At 44.5% G+C, this 21,045-nt stretch overlaps 1 long non-coding RNA gene across 1 annotated transcript; it reads left to right on the top strand.

Moving 5' to 3' along the window:
• The first annotated feature begins 671 nt into the window (after nt 1-671).
• LOC123601594 lies at nt 672-20,013 on the top strand. The gene is made up of 5 exons (XR_006714182.1): nt 672-879; nt 5,383-5,473; nt 16,174-17,099; nt 17,191-17,306; nt 19,629-20,013. It is a non-coding gene; the product is annotated as an uncharacterized LOC123601594 (long non-coding RNA).
• Nucleotides 20,014-21,045: the final 1,032 nt, after the last annotated feature.

Below are 21,045 nucleotides of genomic sequence, written 5' to 3' on the forward strand. Positions count from 1 at the left end.
GACAGGCAGAGGGAAACCGGCAGTGAGAAATATTTTTCCTGCATGCCACAGAGAAAGGAGTCTTTGTATCAACACCTTTCCTTAAGTGCATTGTATTAGGCATTCCGTCTGACGAGTTGCCACTTGGAGACACAGTCTTAGCCCCCTCCCCCACCCTCCAACCCGAAACCTGACATTGCTTCACATCAAACGTTTAATTTCCCATTGTTGGAAATAAGATGGTATGTAAAGCACGCGTTGCCATGGCTGCACAACCCAAGGATGCATATGGAGGTTCCTGAAGCCAGGAGCTTTGCATCTGCGCAGGTGACAAGGTGCGGAGCAAGGCGAAGGAAGAACTGACCCTCCCCAAAGCCACTTCCAAAATGGGAAATTCTTCAGCTGCAGCTGTAGGCTGGTGTATTCGCCAAGCCTCAAACTTTGTCTCCCGCCTACAGAGGATGCGCCTGCTCCCTTCTTTCCTCATCTGCCGTCAACAAAGGCGTTTTCTTCTCCGTGATTCCAAGGTTCGAGTCCCTGGCTGGAAGCTTGTCTGAAAAAGTTCCCGAGCGGTCCTGTCGTGATTCCTGAGGCATGACAGCAAGGTTAGCGGAGTCTGCACGCAACACTTAAAGCCGGGTAGCGTCTGCTAAGGCCCGATGGGCCTTCAGCTCCACTCCTGGGTAGTATCTAATACATACCTGCACAAGAGCCAAGCGCTAGAATCTTGACAGCGGCACTCACGACGATAGCCCCACACGGGAAACCGCCCACATGCCCACCATTACAACGGACAACTAAACATCAACGCGATGAACGAACCACAACTGCACATCACAGGGATGCTATCTCACAGCCGACGCTGGGGGAGAGAGGCCAGACCCACGGAGGACCTGCTGGGTGCGGGGTGATTTCTATTTAGACACAACCTACAAAGCAGGCAACACTGATCCCTGGGGAGAGCCGTCAGGACAGAGACTGCCTTCAGGGGAAAAGGAAGGACAGGGTACACAGAGCACTTTCTGGGGGGTTCCAGCAATGTTGCATTTCTTGGCTAGCTGTCGGTGTTGCGCCCTTTTTGGTCTGTGAGATATTATTTCACAAAAAATAAAAAGCTGAGAAAGGAAAAACCCTTGAGGTTGGCCTTGAGGCAAGCAAGGGCAATTAGTTCTCCTGGTTCAATGTGAATCTGCAGTTTCCTCACGGCCACTTTAGGGAAGCCTGGGAGACCATTCAAGGCGGTCGGTTCAGGGCTGCAGGGAGGCAAGCCCTTCTGCTCCCACCCAGAGGTTCATCGGTCCAGACAGTGAGGCAGGCTGTAGCATTGCCTCAGTTTCCCTAAAGTGCATATTCCTTTGGAACATAAGCATTCACAACGGCCAGTGGTTATTAACTTTTTCTTCTGTTTAAAATCCATCGTAAGATGAGGCGCGTGGGTGGCTCAGTCGCTTAAGCCTCTGACTCTTGATTTCAGCTCAGATCATGATCTTGCAGTTTCTTGAGTTCAAGTCCCGTGTTGGGTTCTGTGCTGGCAGCACGGAGCCTGCTTGGGATTCTCTCTCTCTTGCCCTTCCCCCACTATGCTGTTTCTGTCTCTCTCTCAAAATAAATACATAAACTGAAATTTTTTTTAAATAAAATCAAATCAGTTATAAGAGGCGCTTCTCCACTGCGCGCACACACATTTTTACATCTTTGAAATGGGCATGTGCCTCACTGGTGATGGCAGGAAAGCATTGTGTCGGTGTTACTGGCAGGGTTTTTCTTTTCTTGTCGTACATAAAATAGCAGCGTGTCTTAGATCTGCTGTGGCACAGTACGTCTCTTGAACAGTGAGATGGTTTGCCAATGCCCTCTCTGCTTCTCTAGGAGCTGGCACTAGATTTCCCGCCCCTTCCCCTGCACGTTTTCAGGTTCAGGTCTGCCACTGAGAAGCCCCTAAGGAGGTATTTGGAAGGCAGGAGTGGAGAAGCCATTTTTCTCCTAAGGTAGTTGCAAGCAGACTCATGGGCGGGCAGACCTTCGAGAATCCCCGAGTCTGGGGCAGCCGGACCTGAGGGTCAGAGGCTACGCAGGGGAGGAAAAAGTTTTCCTGGACCCTCTTAAGGTGCCTGGCTGGGTCTGAAAATTCAATTGACAATGATTAACAGAAGAAAAGCGTACAAATTGTATTGAATTTTTACATGCACATGGGAGACGTCACAAGAGAACAAGGCCTCAGAGAAGACAAAGAAATAGTACATTTGTGAAGAATCGACAAGACAGAGGGGTTTGGGCTAGCAGAAGTACAAGGCGAGGAAGTCACTAGGAAGATGAGGATAAGTTTAACAAGGTTATTCTGCTGTGGAGACTTCTCAGCCCCCGATTCCCCATCTCTGGGGATAAAAACGTCTTCCTTCCTCCTGGTACAGATAGGGAGGGCACTTGTCACACGGGAGTTTCACAATCTTTTTTAAATTTTTTGTTTAACGTCTATTCGTTTTTGAGAGACAGAACACACGCAGGGGTGGGGCAGAGAGAGAGGGAGACACAGAATCCGAAGCAGGCTCGGGCTCTGAGCTGTCAGCACAGAGCCCAACGCGGGGCTCAAACTCATAAACCAGAAGATCATGACCCAAGCCAAAGTCAGAAGCTTAACCAGCTGAGCCACCCAGGTGCCCCTGGAGTTTCCCAATCTGTTCGAGGGAAGAAACGGGGCGGTTGCATGAGGTTCCTGTTTTGCTGTTTTCTCAAATTCTTTCAGTTCGCTATGCCAAGGTGCCATATTTTTTTTTTTATTTTTTTTTTCAACGTTTATTCATTTTTGGGACAGAGAGAGACAGAGCATGAACGGGGGAGGGGCAGAGAGAGAGGGAGACACAGAATCGGAAACAGGCTCCAGGCTCTGAGCTGTCAGCACAGAGTCCGACACGGGGCTCGAACTCACGGACCACGAGATCATGACCTGGCTGAAGTCGGACGCTTAACCGACTGCGCCACCCAGGCGCCCCCCAAGGTGCCATATTTGGGGGGAGTGTGTCCTAAATCCCAGCAGTTGCTTTTCTGACCTTTGTTCCACCATCCCTCCCACCCTCAGCTCAGTTTTGTAAAACTTTGATTCCCTGAACCATAACCTTCCATCGTGGAGTATATTGAGTGGCCTTTGTTTTCCTGTTTACCTTTCCTAGAAGAATAGAAACATACACACACATACACACACACGATTCTACCATTCTGGGGCCTAATGTCTAGACTTCGAACAGTGCTATGAAGCTGCTACTAATCTCTGGGGCTCGCCTGAGGAGCTGGCTTCCACAACTGAGCTGTAAAACCTCTATAATCCCACCTCCGGCTCTTTCTGTGACCTCACTCACCTAACACCAATCATATCTTGCTCTCTGAGCTCCAGCCAGACTGGATCATTTTGGTTTTCAGTGGTTTGACATGCCTCATTCTGTACTGACTCTGAGACTTCACACTAGCTCTTCCCCTTATCTGGGGGCCTCTTACCCCGAGTGGCCTCCCCCTCAGCCACCTGACATGCACCCTTGAGGCATTAATTAGTCACTTCCTCAGGGAGGCTTATAGTCTGGTGGGAGTCAGGCATTGCCAATCGTAAGTAGGAAAGAGGCAGGATAGGGCATAATAGGAATACGGAGCAGGAGGCCCAAACTATTCTCAGAATCAGAAAATGCCTCTTGGTTTTTTGTAAACACCCAGTGCCAAAGAGAGTCTTGCTATATTTCTGGCATCCAACACCCTCCCTGGGCATAGAGGACACTCAGTAAATATTTGCTGGTATTCAGACCCCCCTCCCTTCATGCATAAATAAGGTATTTCCCTCAAAACAGATGGGACTCGGTTTCATAGCAGGTAGGATTGACCGAGGAGCAGAAGGAATTCAAATATTCATATATTGGGCACTTTCTGTGCACTCTGCATGAGGCCACGCACTTTGCCTACATTACCATCATTTAAGCCTTAGAGGATGCTAGGAGGTAGATGCTGCTACTATCTCCATTTACAAATGAGGGAGCCGAGGCTCAGAGAGGTTAGGTAACTTGGCCGAGGTCAGATGACTGCCCCAAGTCTCAATTCCTCATCCTCTGTCCCCTCAGTAATTGTTTATGATGTCCTATGTCCCTCACATGGATGGCAAAAATGTCTCAGAAATAGCAACAGTTAATTTCCATAATAATTATGTGAGGTTGTTTTGAATGTGTCCTGATATTCTATTTTGTCACTTTAGCAATGACAGGCTTGCATTGCTACATCACTTAGCTACGGTGGCTTAGCCCTGACCTCTAACCGCCCCCCCCCCCGCCCCGACTCTTTGAAATTGCTTCGTTTCTCTCCCTTCAAAGGGAGCCGGTCCTGCTTGGGTTAGGAGGCCACGACAATTTCCTTCCAAGTCCCTCTTTTCTCAGGCTGCATTGAGGTTACTGGGTGTCTCAGAGGCTGCCCCGCCCCCACTCCTTAGTAGCTTCCAGGGTGCCAGGCCTGCTGGCAAAAGCAGGTGGGGAGTTAGCGGTGCAGTGTCACGGCCAAGCACACGTATGGGCTCTGGAGTCGAATAGAAATGTCGGTTCAAATCCTGGCTCCACCACTTATTGTGTGAACTTGTGTTAACTCTCTTCTCTGCCTCACTTTCCTCCCCTGTAAAATGCAAGGGATAATAGTATCCACCTGATAGGGTTGTTGAGGGGATTAAATGATGTAACACTCGCATGGTGCTTAGAGCAGTGCCTGGCCCCAAGCAAATGCTCCACAAATGTGAGTGTTTATCACTATATCAACGCCTCCTGAATGAGAACTTGAGACGGAACATTGGCAGCTTTATCCTGCATTCAAATTGCAACGCCTCTCGGCTTTGGGTTGTTTTCCTTCTCCCAGGGACCAGAAGCTAATACCCCGGGGCTGTTTCACAGTGAACTCAGGAAAGCTTGGCTCCTAGGAAGAAGAATCCATTCCCAAATCCACCCCCATCCCCCTCCCCCCCTAACCCCCCCCCCCCCCCCCCCCCGTGGGGAAGCGCTTTCTTCCACCAGTGCCAGCACCTTCTCTCACCTCCAACCAGTGCTCTGGTGGCAGAAAAATTCATTCCCCTTTCTAACTGAATCACAGCTTTAATAAAGCTATTGTATTTGACCACAGGCTTAGGAAACAGTAATATAACATAATAAGAGAAGATCATTAAAGTTCTATAAAGCGAGCCTTCAGCGCCTTCATTTCCAGTGTCCCTGAGCCTTAGATAAGGGATAAACATTTTTTAATCAAAATCTAAGTAACAGTAAACCTCACTTTTCATTTCATTTCAAGTATTTTTCCAGTTAAGTATGGGGTGTTTTCTAATTTCCTGTGCGGATCAGATGAACTATAAAAGTTGGTTGTTGATTTTTTTTTTTTTTTTTTTACGTTTTTCAGGGCACTGTTGTGACTGCAATTCCAGCACATGTCTTTGGTACGGTTGTCAGAGAAGTGAGCCAAGAATGATTGAAATTCTGGAGACTGATCCGTAAGAGAATAAGAACGAATGAGTACTGGGAGGAAAAACACTTATTGGAGGGATAACTGGCTCAGGGAGACTGAGGGAGAGCAGACATTAATTATACGACGCAAAGGGTTATGTTTGCAGAATTTTTTATAAAGGAAAATAGATGCTCCCAGCCCCACCCCGTTGTTGCTTATATGAAAAACAGTGGTTATGGGCACAGGCACTGAAGTCCCAGGCAGAGACTCAAGTCTTGTCTCTGCCATTTACATGCTGGGTGGCCTTGCACAAGGAACTGAACTTCTGTGAGCCTCAATTGTCTCATGTGCAAATGGCAATAGTAAAAGCCTAATTATTCATAAAATGATCACGAGAAATCAAGATGGATAGTACATTCATTGTACCTAGCACAACGTCCCGCACACAAGAAGGTGTATATTTCATTATTAATGTTTATGGAGATAATCCTTAACAGTACTGTATTTTTTCAATTTTTAAAAATGTTTATTTATTTTTGAGAGAGAGTACAAGCAGGAGAGGGGCAAAGAGACGGGAACAGAGGATCCGAAGCAGTCTCTGTCCTGACAGCAGAGAGCCCAATGCGGGGCTGGTTCATGAACCATGAGATCATGACCTGAACTGAAGTCAGATACTTAACTGAGCCACCCAGGTGTCTCCTTAACAGTACTATATTTTGAACAATGAAAAAATTTCCAATAGAATTGCTCAAAGGGAACTTACTTGAGACATTTTAATGCAAATACCATGTGGTTTCATTCATATGTGGAATTTAAGAAACAAAATGAAGAAGCAAAGGTAAAAAGAGACAAATCACTCTTAAATACAGAGAACACGCTTGTGGTTGCCAAAGGGGAAGTGGGTGAGGGGACGGGTGAAATAGATAAAAAGGATTAAGAGTACACTCATTGTGATGAGCACCGAGTGATATATAGAATTGTTGAATCATATTCGACACCAGAAACTATAACAGTCTATGTGAATTATATTTCAATAAAAAAACATTTTGAGTTAAAACTAAATCATGGTAATCGGGGCGCCTGGGTGGCGCAGTCGGTTAGGCGTCCGACTTCAGCCAGGTCACGATCTCGCGGTCTGTGAGTTCGAGCCCCGCATCAGGCTCTGGGCTGATGGCTCAGAGCCTGGAGCCTGCTTCCGATTCTGTGTCTCCCTCTCTCTCTGCCCCTCCCCCGTTCATGCTCTGTCTCTCTCTGTCCCAAAAATGAATAAACGTTGAAAAAAAAAAAATTTAAAAAAGAAACTAAATCATGGTAAGGCTGGGAGTAGATTGGCAAAAGGGGATTTGACACTTTCAACACCCTTAAAAAAATTTTTTTTTTACTGTATTTTACGGACTCCAAGATGCATATTTTTTCCATGTTTGACACCTCTCAAATTGCGAGGTCTTACGGTCCTCACCATGTTTTCTTTCCTCGTGCTGTACGGAAGAATTAGTGCGTATTTCAACCGATGGCATCTAAGGATTGATGAAATATGGTTTTAAGCATAACGCTTCCTGGTGTACTGTCCTGAGCCAATAAGCCCAGACAGTTTGGTCCCCCAAATAATTTACAACGTGAGATGGACAGTGTATGAAGAACATTGAAACAACTAAGTCGACATTGGATGAAAACGGGGAGAATTTGTGGTTCTTCGTTAGGAAAAATTGTAATAATTTTTTAAAATTCCATTTCACCATTTGCTTATTGTGTAAATATGGTCAACTACCTCATTTCCGTGAGCCTTGATTTTCTTCTCCAGGAGAGGGGCCTAATAACATCTCTTGAAAGGTTGTGGCAAGGGTTGAACGTACATAGAGGGTGTGATTTTCATGCCTGCTGTCCCCTTCGCACAGCCCCTTGTTATCAAAACGGCCATTTCTCTCCTCCCTGATGTCCCTGCATGGAGGAACCCGACTCAGGTTCTACCCCAAGACCGCCGTCTTAGGTGGAGTCGCAAACATCTGCTGCCTCAGCTTTTGCTCCAGTTAACGACCCATATTCACCCACTACTTTCCCTCTTTATGGGTTTCTCTGCCACATCTCGGCCCCATAGCTGCCTGGACTTACACCTTCTTGTTCTCATTGGCAACTCCCATGCTTGTTACCAAATAGGATTTCAAAAGACCCTGGTGCCACAGAATACATACTTCGGAAGCTCCATGCAGGTAGGGCTATGACTTTCTTGTTGATCACTGAGTCCGTGGTAGCAGTCACAGAAGGATGTAGAGGAGGGGCTCAGTGGCAGGTCCCACTGGGCTGAAGTCCAGTGGTCAACATGGTTACACTCCTTTCTGCAGGCTCTAGCGGAGAATTTGCTTCCTTGTCTTTGGCAGCTCGTGGAGGCTGCCCACATTCCTTGGCCGGTGGCCCCTTTTCTCCATCTTCACAGCTAGAAACAGCAGATCGAGACCTTCTTACAACACATCACTCTGGTTACCTCCTCTGCCCCCCTTGTCCATTTTTAAGAACCCTTGTGATTACATTAGACCCACTTGGATAATCCGGGATTATCTTCTTATTATAAGGTCGGCTGATTACCAACCTTAATTCCATCTGCAGTCTTAATTCCCCTTTTCAGTGAAACCACATATTCACAGGTTCTGAGGATTGAGAGAGAGGCATCTTTGTAGGGATCATTACTCTGCCTGTCACCTTAGATAATGTTTTCATTGAAAATAGCAAACTTTTGTGAGAGCCTCATATATGCCACACACTATGCTAACTAAACATTTTGCATGCATTCCCTACTTTTATCTTCACAATAACCCTGGGAGGGGGCAGGCACCATTATTATCCTAATTTTAAACATGCCAAAGCTAAAGAACTTAATGGGACTTAAATGACCTGCCCGAGGTCACAGATCCAATTAGTAGCAGAGCTGGGATTTGAACCCAAGGCCAAGCCAAGTCTCAAGGCCTTACTCTTAATGACTAGACCCTAGAATTACAGGTGGTGGCAAGAATATCTATAGGAGTAGACGAACTTGGCTGAGGAACAGAGGTTCAAGATAAAAGTTGCAGCCAACACCCTAAAATCCAAGTGGAGACTCGGTGGGTGGTTTCTTAATGAATAGCCACACTTCCTCAGTTAGGAGTCTTTTCCTTGCAAATGACAGAAAAGCCCACCAGGACAGCTTATTCTAAAAAGGGAGGGTCAAATAAATTGGAAAAAAATGCAAGATGAGGGCTTCAGGCATGGCTGGACGCAGAACTTCCGTGATCTTGTCGAGAATCTGTTTTCTTTCTTTTTTTTTCTTGAGTCTGCCTTCCTCATTGAGTCTTCAAGTCCATGGGATGGTAGAACAGTCACAGTGGCTCTAGCTGCTATATCCTATCAGCCTTTAGGTGCAGCAGGAATAAAAAGTCCTTTTTCCAAAGGTCCCCAGATAAATTGCATTGTCCCTCATTGGCTCTGCCGGAGTCCCTGGTCCATCTGTGAAGTAACTACTTGGTCCCGTGAAGGCATGTGCTAGTTGCTTAGTAATGGGTTATGTGTTCTTCCTGGAGTTAGGAGTGGAGTCAACGTCACTAGAAACATATACACTCAGAGGGGTGGGGGAGGGATACTTTTGAGCATAGGTAACAGACTCATTTATTATCTCATGTAACAGGAAGTTCAGTGGTAGGCAGTTCAGGATTGGATAAATCCAGAATTTAATATCATGTCAGGGGTCTAGGCACTTCTCTGTGGTCCTTTAGAGTTACCCCTCATGATCGCAAAGTGGCTTTCACAGCCAGTTTCACACAACGAGATCATAAATCAGTAAAGAAGAGACAGAGCTTTCTCCCTACAAGTCTTTTACTTCTGTTTGGGAAGGAGAATCTTTTCTGGAAGTTCACCCATGAGATTTGCCTTGATGTCTCATTGGCCGGTGCTGGGTCACATGTCTAGCTTTTGGAAGGTTCATGCCTCATATCTGAGGATACTAACATGTGAGTAACTGGAAAAATGGAGGGGGGGGATCAGGAAGAATGGGGGGGTGACATTTTGGTTAACCAGCTGTGTCTGCACCAGGTCCCTGGATTTTGGTCACCAGAATGAAGCAGAGAGGATACTGGTTGACAAAAACAATGGATTTCTATTTGGGCTAAATTGAGAGCGGAGAAGGTTTCAAATCCTGGCGCCCCCTAGATGCTCCCTGGGGAATTCATGGAGTCCATAAACCAAATCAAGAAGTGGGATTGCCCTGAAACTTTAGGTTTAAATACGGAGGGTCAGAGCCAACATGTACCATAGGGATTATGGCGATTGCTTGGAAAAGGAGTCACAGTAATCGGTACCACCCTGCATGTTTTTTCATAATGTGACTTTGAAAGTCTTCAGGAGGAGTCTCTTCCTTCCCCCATGAATCTTGGCTGCCCTCCGACTTGCTTTGACAAATATTTCACAAATAACACTGTGTGACACGTGACCCAGACCCGAAGACCCTTTGAAGCGTCCGTTTTTGCCTTCTTGGAAGCCTGCTGCCACGTCCTGAGTCTCAGTTATCTGGCTGGAGGGCCGTGGAGAAAGAGAATGGCCCCGGAGGATGACGGAGAACCGAAGCCGACAAACACAGCTGCCAACTATGTGGGTGACACCATTCTGGATGTTCCAGCTCCAGGTGGGCACCCAGCTGCAAGCAGCTGCCTGAACGACCACAGCCTACGCCATACAAAGCAGAAGAACCGCCCAACCGAGCCCAGGCAATTCACGAGATCCTGAGAATGATTGAATCATTATTGGCTTAAGCCAAACACGTTTCGGGGTGGTGTGTGGCATAGCAATGGGTAATTGAAACAGGAACCATTTCCCGTTCACACATTTCGCAGAGGAGACTAAACAACCAACGAAGTGAAATAACTAGCTAAGAGCCTCCTAGCTCCATGGTGGCAGACACATGGTAGGCACCTGGATTTCTGCTTTCTCAGGTCACTGATCATTAAACCCGGCATAACTGTTTTCCTACAGACAAAACGAGTGCATTTGCAACTCTTGCTGATGTGCATATAATGTAACGGCTTGCACTGAGCCAGTGTTTATTATATGCTTGGCACAGTGCTAAATGCATTATCTCACTTAATCTTCACACGTGAGCCCACAAAGTAGGTCTGATGTAACCCTCCATTTAAAAAAAATAAGATAACAAAGCTTAAAGATAACTAAGCTTAAAGAAGATAAAAAATAAATAAATAAAACTTGCTCACAGTCACTCAGCTAGGCAGGAGGTGCAATCAGGATTCAAATCTAGATCTAGCAGGTTCTGAAGTGTTGCTCTTATCACTGTCCTGGAACACGGCTTGCACGGACCCACAAAGGCGTTTTCCCAACCTACCAAGATTCTCTTTCTTGCATGATGCAGTGACGCCCTTCGGCCTGACTCTGCATTTCATGTCTTAACTGTGCCTCCAGGTCATGATGGGCTTCAGGACGAAGACAGTGCACATATGTTTCCTTCCTTCTAAGAGTTTCTACTTACTGGGCATTTGCTTACTGGGCTTGCTTAAAAGACCCCTTTTAAGGTGAGAAATTAAAAAAAAAAAAAAAAGGGGGCGCCTGGGTGGCGCAGTCGGTTAAGCGTCCGACTTCAGCCAGGTCACGATCTCGCGGTCCGTGAGTTCGAGCCCCGCGTCGGGCTCTGGGCTGATGGCTCAGAGCCTGGAGCCTGTTTCCGATTCTGTGTCTCCCTCTCTCTCTGCCCCTCCCCTGTTCATGCTCTGTCTCTCTCTGTCCCCAAAAAAATAAATAAACGTTGAAAAAAAAAATTAAAAAAAAAAAAAAAAAGTCTTGAGTTTTGATCCCTCCCAAGAGCTATAATCATGGCGTTTGCTGCCCTGCCCCCTACGCGCCATACGCACGACGTCAGGATTCTGTGTACTCTTCTCGCCCTTAAATTACCTCGTGAAGGGAAGGATGAAAATTGTAGTGTTGTGGTTTAGCAAGTTTGTCTGAGTCTTGCTGAGCAAGGACAGAGAAAGTAAGGCAGGAAAGAGCAATGGAAAAGAGGGGATACGCAGGAAGGAAGCTGGACGGGTGAAAGGTAAAAATATTGGCCGATGATCGTGGGCTGAGAAACCTAAGGCTGCCTGCCCTCGTCACCTTATTAGGATGACTGCACCACCCAGTGTACCCACGTCAGTTTGGGTCCGTTCCTCGTGTCCTGGCAGGATCGTCAATAGTGCTCGTTTGCACTCTCCGGGTGTCCGGTTTGGATAATACATCGCACGGTGAACCCCTCAATCATGGTTCACTGTCAGCCCACCCCATCGGGTCTCGTGGAAGAGAACTGGATACTAGACGTTATGAAGGATGCCGAGGACACCAGGGTCAAAAGACGCAGCCCCTGACCTGCAGGAGTCCACGGTGTGTGTGGGAGCCATGTGACAGCTTTTTGATGTGTGAAGCACCGTAACAATGGTGCTACGGGGCCCACTGGTAGGTAGCAGCTGGGGGAAAGAGCTCAGGCAGTGCATTATGGGAAGAGGGAATATTGGCAAAGACGTGGTGGTTTGGAAAGGCACGGCGTGGTTTAGGGAACCATAGAAAGCAATCACTCCTCATGGCCAAATTGTAAGGCAAGATGCTCCTCCCAGGTATTTTTTGGAAAGGGGCCATCTTATATTTGATTTCTTCCAAAGTCTTTCATTTTATCAGGTTATCTCCTGGTTGTTTAAGTGAATATGTTAAATATTACTGGTAGCTATTTAGGCTTTTCAGCGATATCCCCAAACATTTGTACATTCAAGCGGGCCATTAGAGCTTTTTTTGGGGTGCTCTTGCCATGACAAGATGGGGGAATCGCCTTACATTGGGGTCACCTGAGGTTAGTGTATGCGACGGTTTGTTCTACTGGAGACCAGCCCGTGGAGCTCAGCAAGAGGTGAAGAGGGAGAGTTAGGCAAGTGGTCAAATCACGGATGACCTTGGGTTACATGCCAAGTCTGCAGCAGGCAATGGAAATCTGATAAGAGTTCGTAAGATCAGTGTATCTTAATGAAATCGGCATTTTGGAAGAATTATGTGGGTGGTAATGTAGAGAGGGGCCCAGAAATGTAAGAATGTCAAATAATGACAGAAATACAAGTGCACTGGCAGCAGTAATCCTGTCAGTCTCGTTTTGTGGTTGCATCCTCAGAGGCTGGAAGAGTACCCGGCTCAGGGAAGGCAGTCAAAACCTAGTGAAGGATTCAGGGGCGGCGGGGGGGTGGGGTGGGGGGGGGGCACCTGGGTGGCTCAGTTGGTTAAGCGTAAGATTCCTGATTTCGGCTCAGGTCATGATCTCACGGTTCGTGAGTTTGAGCTCTGTGTTGGGCTCTGTGCTGACTGATCTCTGCTTGGGATTGTCTCTCCCTCACTCTCTGCCCTCCCCTGCTTACATGCATGCTGTCTCTCAAAAATAAATAAACTTAAAAAAAAAAAAACACCTTAGTGAATGAATAAATGAGTGAATGAACAAATGGCCCACTCTAAAACTACCTGTCTTTACTCCACATTTCACCCTCATCAGAAGAGGCTACCTCAAGAGTTTTCAAGACGGCTTTTCCCACTTTTGACCCTAGGTCCCTTCTGGTTTAATCTGTCTTTCCCAACCGGAGCCCCTTCTTCTAACCAATTCCACTCTTCTGATGTCTCATCATTAAAGTCTCAAGGACTACTATGCCAATATATTACCTTAAAACTTTTGTGGAAAGGTACCACTTCTAGGGAGCATATTAAGGGCAATAAGTCTCCTTGTTACTTGCCCATCACCCTCTACTCTTAGTCACTTCATCGTGGCACCTCCCATAATACAAATTTCTTCATTCCTGGTTAGGCTTAGAAATTGAATACAGATACTGAGAAAACTGTCTCCCTCTAGAGAATAAAATACAGTTGGATCGGCACTTCAAACTGTATACAAAGGTGTCCCCAGATGGACCTCGATGTGAAAAGTGAAAACAAAGGTAGAAGAAGCTGTATGATCTCGCAGCAGACAGGACTTCTCAAACAAGATGGATTTGACTACATCAAAACATTAGATCTCTATTTGAAAAGGACACGGCTAGAGACAATGTTAGTAGATGGGTGACAGATCAGAAGATATTTCCAGCGTCTAAAACTGACCAGGGATACCATCTGGAAGGTACAAGAAAACCCTGCAAAAAAAATAAGAAAATGGCAGATAACTTAATCGAAACAAGGCAAAAGTTAAAGATAGGTTATTCATTGTTGAAATAAGTATTTAGGCCCAACATGGAGCCATTCCTGCCCAGGATGCCACATCCTCAAACTTTTGTGCTCCTGTAAATGTTTCACTTGGCCAGAAATGGAATATATCCAGTTAGCTAATCTCCAAACACCAAGTCAACTCTGGGTTCTATACTTATTTCCTTGTTTCTTTCTTTCTTTCTTTTTTTTTTTTTTAATAAGGCCAGATATATAACACCAGCCAATCGTGCCCTGTTTCTGCTTTGCTGCTTCTAATGCTCTAGTAACTTGCTCCTGCCCAAAATCCCTCGGGAAGAGTGTTCCACTGCTTATGGGGCATGTACTCACCCAATCCATGGAATGTTTTCCCTTGAATAAAGGACATCGAATTCACTACAACATTGTTTTAGTTTTGTCATTTGACATCATATAACAAAAAAGAGCTATTCGTCTTTGTTAGCAACCCCCCAAATGCAAATTATAATATGACAATGAGTTAACACTTTATATCCATTAGATAGAAGAAAATTAGAAATTTAGAAAATACCAAGTGTCAAAGAGTAGATATCCAAGGTTTTAACAATCACAGCATTGGGGGGAAAGAGAGAGAGAAAGAGAGAAAGAGAGAAAGAAAGAAAGAAAGAAAGAAAGAGAGAGAGAGAGAGAAGGGAAGAAAGAAAGAAAGAAAGAAAGAAAGAAAGAAAGAAAGAAAGAAAGAAAGGAAGGAAGGAAGGAAGGAAGGAAGGAAGGAAGGAAGGAAGGAAACGGAGCGCCTGGGTGGCTCAGTTGGGTAGGCATCTGCTGATTTCAGCTCAGGCCATGATCTCATGGTTCGGGGGTTCGAGCCCCGCATAGGGATCTGTGCTGACATTGTGGGGCCTGCTTGGGATCCTTCTCTCTCTCCCTCTCTCTTTCTCCCTCTCTTTCTGTCCTTCCCTGGCTTGTGCTCATGCTCTCTTTCTCTTTCAAAAGTAAATAAATAAACTTAAAAAAAAAAAAAAGAAACAAAGAATTCTTGAGTGTCCTGTGTATGTAAAGTTTAACACATACACAAAACGATAGAATACTTTTTAAAGATACATACATTTTCAAGGACATTTATTGAACACAGAGAGAGTTTCTGTCAGAAGAAGTTGGGGGAATGGAAGTGAGGTTTGGAGAAAGGGAAAATAAAATAAAGTTAAAACAAAATGAAATGAAATAAGAAAGCTCTCTTGCACAGATTAAAGGTGGATTGTGATCTGTGTAGCATGATTAGCTCATCTGCACCTGAGTTCCAAAATAAATAAATAAATGGAGAGAACAAGCCTCGGGGAGGTTTCCCTTCATAATCTCTGATTTACAAGGTAGTGCACTAACTGCTGAAACACAAAGTCTTTAATTAGTTCCTGTCCATAGGTGACTGCTTTTCCAACTGGAGTAACGGAAGGCAAATTTGGGGATTTTTCTCACTCCCCAAGTACTGATCTTACAGATGATTAAGTGTTCGCCCTTGTTCCCTGCAGCCCACTCAGATAAAAGCCAAGACCACCCCTACGAAAACATTTCCAAGGAGAGAAGTTTGAAAATATAATTTTGACAAAAAAAAAAAAAAAAAAAAAGAATTAGCATCACCCAGGGATTAGGGAGCTGGCTTGAAGACCACACAGGAAGTCAGAGATTAACTCACAATTGACTGGATATTCTTTTTTTTTCCTTTTTTTAAAGTTTCATCTTTTATTGCTGTGAGTAGCATATTGCATATGCACACTTTTTAGAAATTGCTTTGTTTTTTTGTGACCACATGTTCTTTAAAAAAGCTTTTTTAATGTTTATATTTATTTTGCGAGGGAGGGGCAGAGAGAGAGGGAGACACAGAATCCCAAGCAGGCTCCAAGCTCTGAGCTGTCAGCACAGAGCCCTGAGGCGGGGCCTGAACTCATGAACCTCGAGATCACGACCTGAGCCGAAGTCAGACGCTCAACTGCCAGAGCCACCCAGGCGCCCCTATGACTGCATGTTCTTGTAAATAACTTGCCTGGCATTTAATTTCCACATGTTAAAACGGGGACATCCACTGTCAGGGACTTTGTAGAAAGCCTCTGAAGAAAACCAAAACATGTACCTATGGAATCTTGAATTCTGAGTGTGAAGGGCATGGTGGTTATGAGAATCAGGTCTCATATTTGGGGGCATCTGGGTGGCTTAGTTGGTTAAGCGTCCAATTCTTGATTTTGGCTCAGGTCATGATGTTGTGGTTCACGAGGTCGACAGGCTCTGATCTGATAGCACAGAGCCTGCTAGGGATTCACTTCCCCTCTTGCTGTCCCTCCCCTGCTCATGCTTTCTTTCCAAATAAATAAATAAACTTAAGAAAAAAAGAAAATGAGGTATTTTTATTGTTTATTATTTGTTTTATTATTTGTTTTTTATTTGTTTATTATTTGGAGTTATTTAACACTACTAAGCAAGTAAAATACCAAATGCATGTAATTAAAATAGCTCAGAGCTTGTCTGGGGTTGTCCTTACACATACTTTTTTTTTTTTTTTTTTTAAAGGGGAGAGGTGTTTAGAGCATTCCAGTATCAGTAAGCAGTGAATCACTGGTAAGAACTGGATGAAATGAAAATATTCGGAAGAGTGTTGGGCCAATGCACCATTTTGGTATTCATCTTCAATAGAGTTCTGAGCAAAAGAAGAGGCTCAGGCATAGAGGCTTTCTTCTTTATACTTCGGTAGGGTTGGGATTGGCCAGGGGATAACATATTTCACTGCGCTGACTTTAATAGGATAAGGTATTGGCTAATACGATAACAGCATGAGAGGAGATTTAGGTGATCTCAGGGGCTTGGGGCAGGGGGAATGAAACCAGTCACTAAAATGACAGTCTAATGATATAAGAACGGGACCAGCTGAGGGGGTGCAAAAACCTTACCCGAAGCAGCGGACTTAGAAATTCTACACTGTTCCCTCTCAACTTCTAGATGTGTTTCTGAAATGAAATGTGCCATGGTATGAATCTTACTAAACCCAGGTCATCTCTTTGGAACAGGTGAAGGGGATAGAAGTTGACGTCACAGGTGGAAGGGAAAGACAGGTGAGGTTATGGGGAAGCAGTTATCACCTATTTATACCACAGGTGAGTCTGGTGAGATGGAGTTAGATCGGAGTTTGAATCCCAACTAGGCCAACTTCGGGCTGGGTAAACTTCAACAGGTTTCTTCACCTCTCTGCACATAGGTTTCCTCATGTGTGTAGAGTTCAAATGTCTAATAATTGAAGAGCTACCACCCATGTAATTAAGAGACACCTGTTCTAGGAATACATTTATTTCTACAAGTCCCCCACACACAGGTTGGTCTCAAATGCAAGCTTCCGTGTCCTCCACAGGAGTAGCAAGGAGTGTCTTCTGCCTTCCGGCAGTAGCATCTGGAGATGCCTTCCATGTGTTGCTAACCACAATGGGAAGACAGCACCAAAGCCAGTAAGTCAGCCCTTAAGATGATTCAGAGTTCTGGGGTAATTTATTATACACTCGTAAACAACGAATGCATTATTTTATTACGATGCGTGAGGTGCTTCTGTAACAGAAACCTGAAATGTTGGAGTGGCTTTGGAACTGGACAGTGGGGGAAGCTGGAACGACTTGGGAGAGAGTGTCAGCGAAAGCCCTTAAAGTCTTGAAGAATCTGTGAGTACAATCCTGATGGCCTTTGAGAAGGCTGTAGATGAAGGCTTTAGGGGAAATAAGGAAAATGTTATTGAAAACTGGAGGAGAGGGGTCCTTGTAACACAGTGGCAGGAAGTTTAGCAACACTGTCATCTGGAGGGATGTAGAAAGTACAAAATGTGTCTAATTAATGGAGTGTTCTAGCTCAGTATATTTCCAGGTAGAGTGTTGAAGGTGCTGACTGATGTCTTCTTCCTTATTATAGCAAAATGTGAGAAGGAGAGAAATCTAAAGAAGGACTAAAAAGAAGCCCAGAACTTGCTAGACTAGAAAATTCCCATCTTCTCTGGATAACGAATAATGCTGAAATGAAGAAATGGTTTCCGCTCAAAAATAAACTCTAGGATACTTTAAGGAGCACATCATCAAATGATGGATCTGACAGTGTGGCTATAGAACCCTTTGTTCAGACCTCAAAAAGATCTACAGCAGTGACTCAGAGAGAATCATTCAGACAAACAACAGGGATTCAAAGAAGCTGATGAGTGTTGTGCCTCAGCAGTTTTAGCAGGGGGACTCTCAAGAGTAGAGAAGGGCTTATCCCAAAGAGAAGGGTATGGGTATGGCTTCTGTCCAATGGAGTGGTGCCTCAATTACATTCATAGGAAACTCACAACATTTTAAAAGAGTTGTATTGAGAAATACAGAAATACTGCCAGCATGGACTAGGGGGACAGAGACAGTACAAAATGAAAAGGGGTCTTTCAGCCCCCTAAATTCTACTCGCAGGAAGCAGACTGATAAATTACTTAGCTGCAGACATGGGCTAATTTTCACAGAAAAGTTAAGATGACTCAGAAAGTGGAATGAAGAGCCCACAGGGTAAAGTCAAAAGCCATAGAGAGCCATTCCCTGGCATAAGTAGGACTGAGCTCTAATCAAAGAATTTCTAACATGTGTCCAACTGGATTATAGGATTGCTGTGGACCAGTGACTCCTTTGTGTCTCCTGTCTTTTCTCCTTTTTGAACTGGAGTGTCTGTACCAGTTATCCTAAGCCTGTCCCACCATCGTTAAATTGGCAGTGTGCAGAAACATAATTATTCAGATGAAGGGGAACTATACTTGAGAGGAGCTGCATTTAAGCCACTAGAAGCTTCTTCCATAGCTGCAGCTGATTTAAATGATAAAATTCTGGACTTTGAGCTGATGATGTAATGGGTCGAGACTTTTGGGCACCTTGGGAGGAAGTGAATGTGTATTGCATTTGAGAGAGATATGACTCATTAGGGGTCCGAGGGTAGAACGTGGTAGCCAGCATCAAAAATGACCCAAAGATCCCCACTTCTTGATATTTATGCCCTTGTGTAGTATCTTCCCACAATGAATAGGGCTGATCTCTGTAACTAACAGGCTATGTCAGAAATGATGATGTGTGACTTCTGAGCTTAGAGCCATAAAAGACATTCCATCTTCTACCTTGCCCTCTCTCGGATCACTTGCTTTGGGAGAATTCAACTGCCATGTCATGAGGACACTCAAGCAGCCCAATTGAAAGTGGTAAGGCTTCCTGCCAACAGCCGAATAAGTGAGCTGTCTTCGAAGCAAATCTTAACATTTCTAGTCAAGGCTTTAAGTGACTATAGCCCCAGGCAACATCTTCACTGAAATCTCTTAAAAGATTGTCAGTTAGACCACCTAGCTAAGCGACTGCCATATTCCTGGCTCACAGAAATAGTAGGAAATCATAAATGTTTACTGTTTTAAGCTGCTACTTTTTGAGGTAATTTTCTAAGCAAAAACATTAATATAACAAAGTTTTTATCTCTGGATGCTCCCAAAGATTCCTGGGGAATCAGACCATTCTGATTTCTGTGCTGAGGGGGACAGAAGGTCCATCTCATGGAGTCAACCACACCTCATTACCAGAACTTTATGAAGTCCCTTTTTAACAATTCCATCAACTTCTGCCTCTAAGATCCTCTTATCGCAGAGAGTTCAAAGAAAGATTGTGAAATGTTAGATACTGAACTGCACAGTATGATCTTTTAACTTTCCCTCAGATACAGTTAAGAACAAACAACAACAATAATAATGACAACAAAAGACACATGTCCCTCTCCACCAAAGACCCTGGACACAGAAATGTTCTCTTAAGACATTAAAAAATTGTTTTCACTGAAAAAAATATTTTCTAGCTGCGATAACATTATGTTTGTATAGGCTGCTGTTTCTTTTAAGCCTGGGGTGGTGGAAATAGCAAGCAGGAAACACTATTCACTAGGTATACTATTGCTGATATTTGAGTTGACATTTGTTGACTTTTTTTTTTTTTTTTTTTCAGAATGATGCATCAATCCCTGTTTCAAAAGCAGGCACAGAAATGATTTCCAAAGAAATGAACTGGAGCAAGTAGAAATGCGTATGAAATTGGAATAAAACAAACCTTCCTTCTGATCCCCCCCCCCCACCAAAATTCTATACAATTACTCTGAGGTTAAAAAAAAAACCAAAAGATTTCAAAAACATAAGTCTTGGACAAAAGCTGCACACAAATGAAGCATACATTACATATGTGAAGACATTAAAAATGATTTTAAATGATTTTTACCTCACCCCATACCCTGGCATTTTGTGAAACTCAAATGGAAATCCCAGCTGAAAATTATAGAAGTGAATCAACGGAAAACAAACACCATTCCATTCCCTTCCATTCTGTTCAACCATACCTCAGCCTCTCCCTGGATTAGATCAAAATGTCCTTTTCCTCTCCTACATACAAAACAAAAGCTCTTAGTCTTGAAGAGACTTAGATATGGGGTAGAGGTTTAAGGGGCAGGGGTGCTTATACTACCAGCGTCTAGCCAATAATGCCTAATGCGTTAAAAATATGGTTAAAACTTCCTTCAAATATGGGCAACTAAATAGAATTTGAGCCAATAATAATAGTTAAAATGTAGTGAGTACTTCTACAAGGCAGGCACCTTTACATTTCATCCACAAAGGAGTCCCAGCAGGTAGAGATTACCATTATTTCCACTTTATGTAGGTTTTTAAAAAGCGAAACACAGAATGATCAATTAACTTCTTCATGATCACAAAGCCAGTAAGTTGTAGTACTGAGAATTGGGAGCCCCCCGGCAGTGGATCTTCCAAAACTAGCTTTTAAAATGACACAAAAAGATCTGGTCCAATTCTTGGCACTTCAGAACCGGTTAATAAATAACAGTCCCTTTCATTTCTCTTGAATCCCAATCTGGATCTGGGCGGTCTCCTAACATAAAGCAAAATGACTGCACGTTGGAACTCTCACTGGACAAATCCTCTCTCTTCACTTGCTTCACCTGACATCTCAGCCAAACCCAAGGCAAGCAAGCTCTCAGAAAAAAAAAAAAAAAAAAAAAGGCATTCAGGTTGCCATCCTAGAGATTCTGAGCCCCAGAGAAGCAGGAATGCAAATAGACTTTGCAAATAGACAAAGTATAGTATTGCTGTGGATCGAAAGTGTCTGTTTGCCCAGCCTGACTCTGAAATTCCCTGAGCCTGAAAGAACAAACACAACCCTTCCGGGGGCCCTCATAAAATCCCAAGCGGTCAGGTTCGGTCTGGTAAACAACACTCAGTCCTAGCACCTGGCGAAACACGGGGCGGTGGGGACTGGGACGGGCGGCGACCAACTGGAAGGACAGAGACTGCAATCAATACCCACTTACACCTGCCTAGCGGCCTTGAAAAGTCAGGTTGACACCTACAGGGAGGGA

This window comes from Leopardus geoffroyi, chromosome D1, assembly GCF_018350155.1.
Source record: "Leopardus geoffroyi isolate Oge1 chromosome D1, O.geoffroyi_Oge1_pat1.0, whole genome shotgun sequence".
Classification (NCBI taxonomy): Eukaryota; Metazoa; Chordata; class Mammalia; order Carnivora; family Felidae; genus Leopardus; species Leopardus geoffroyi.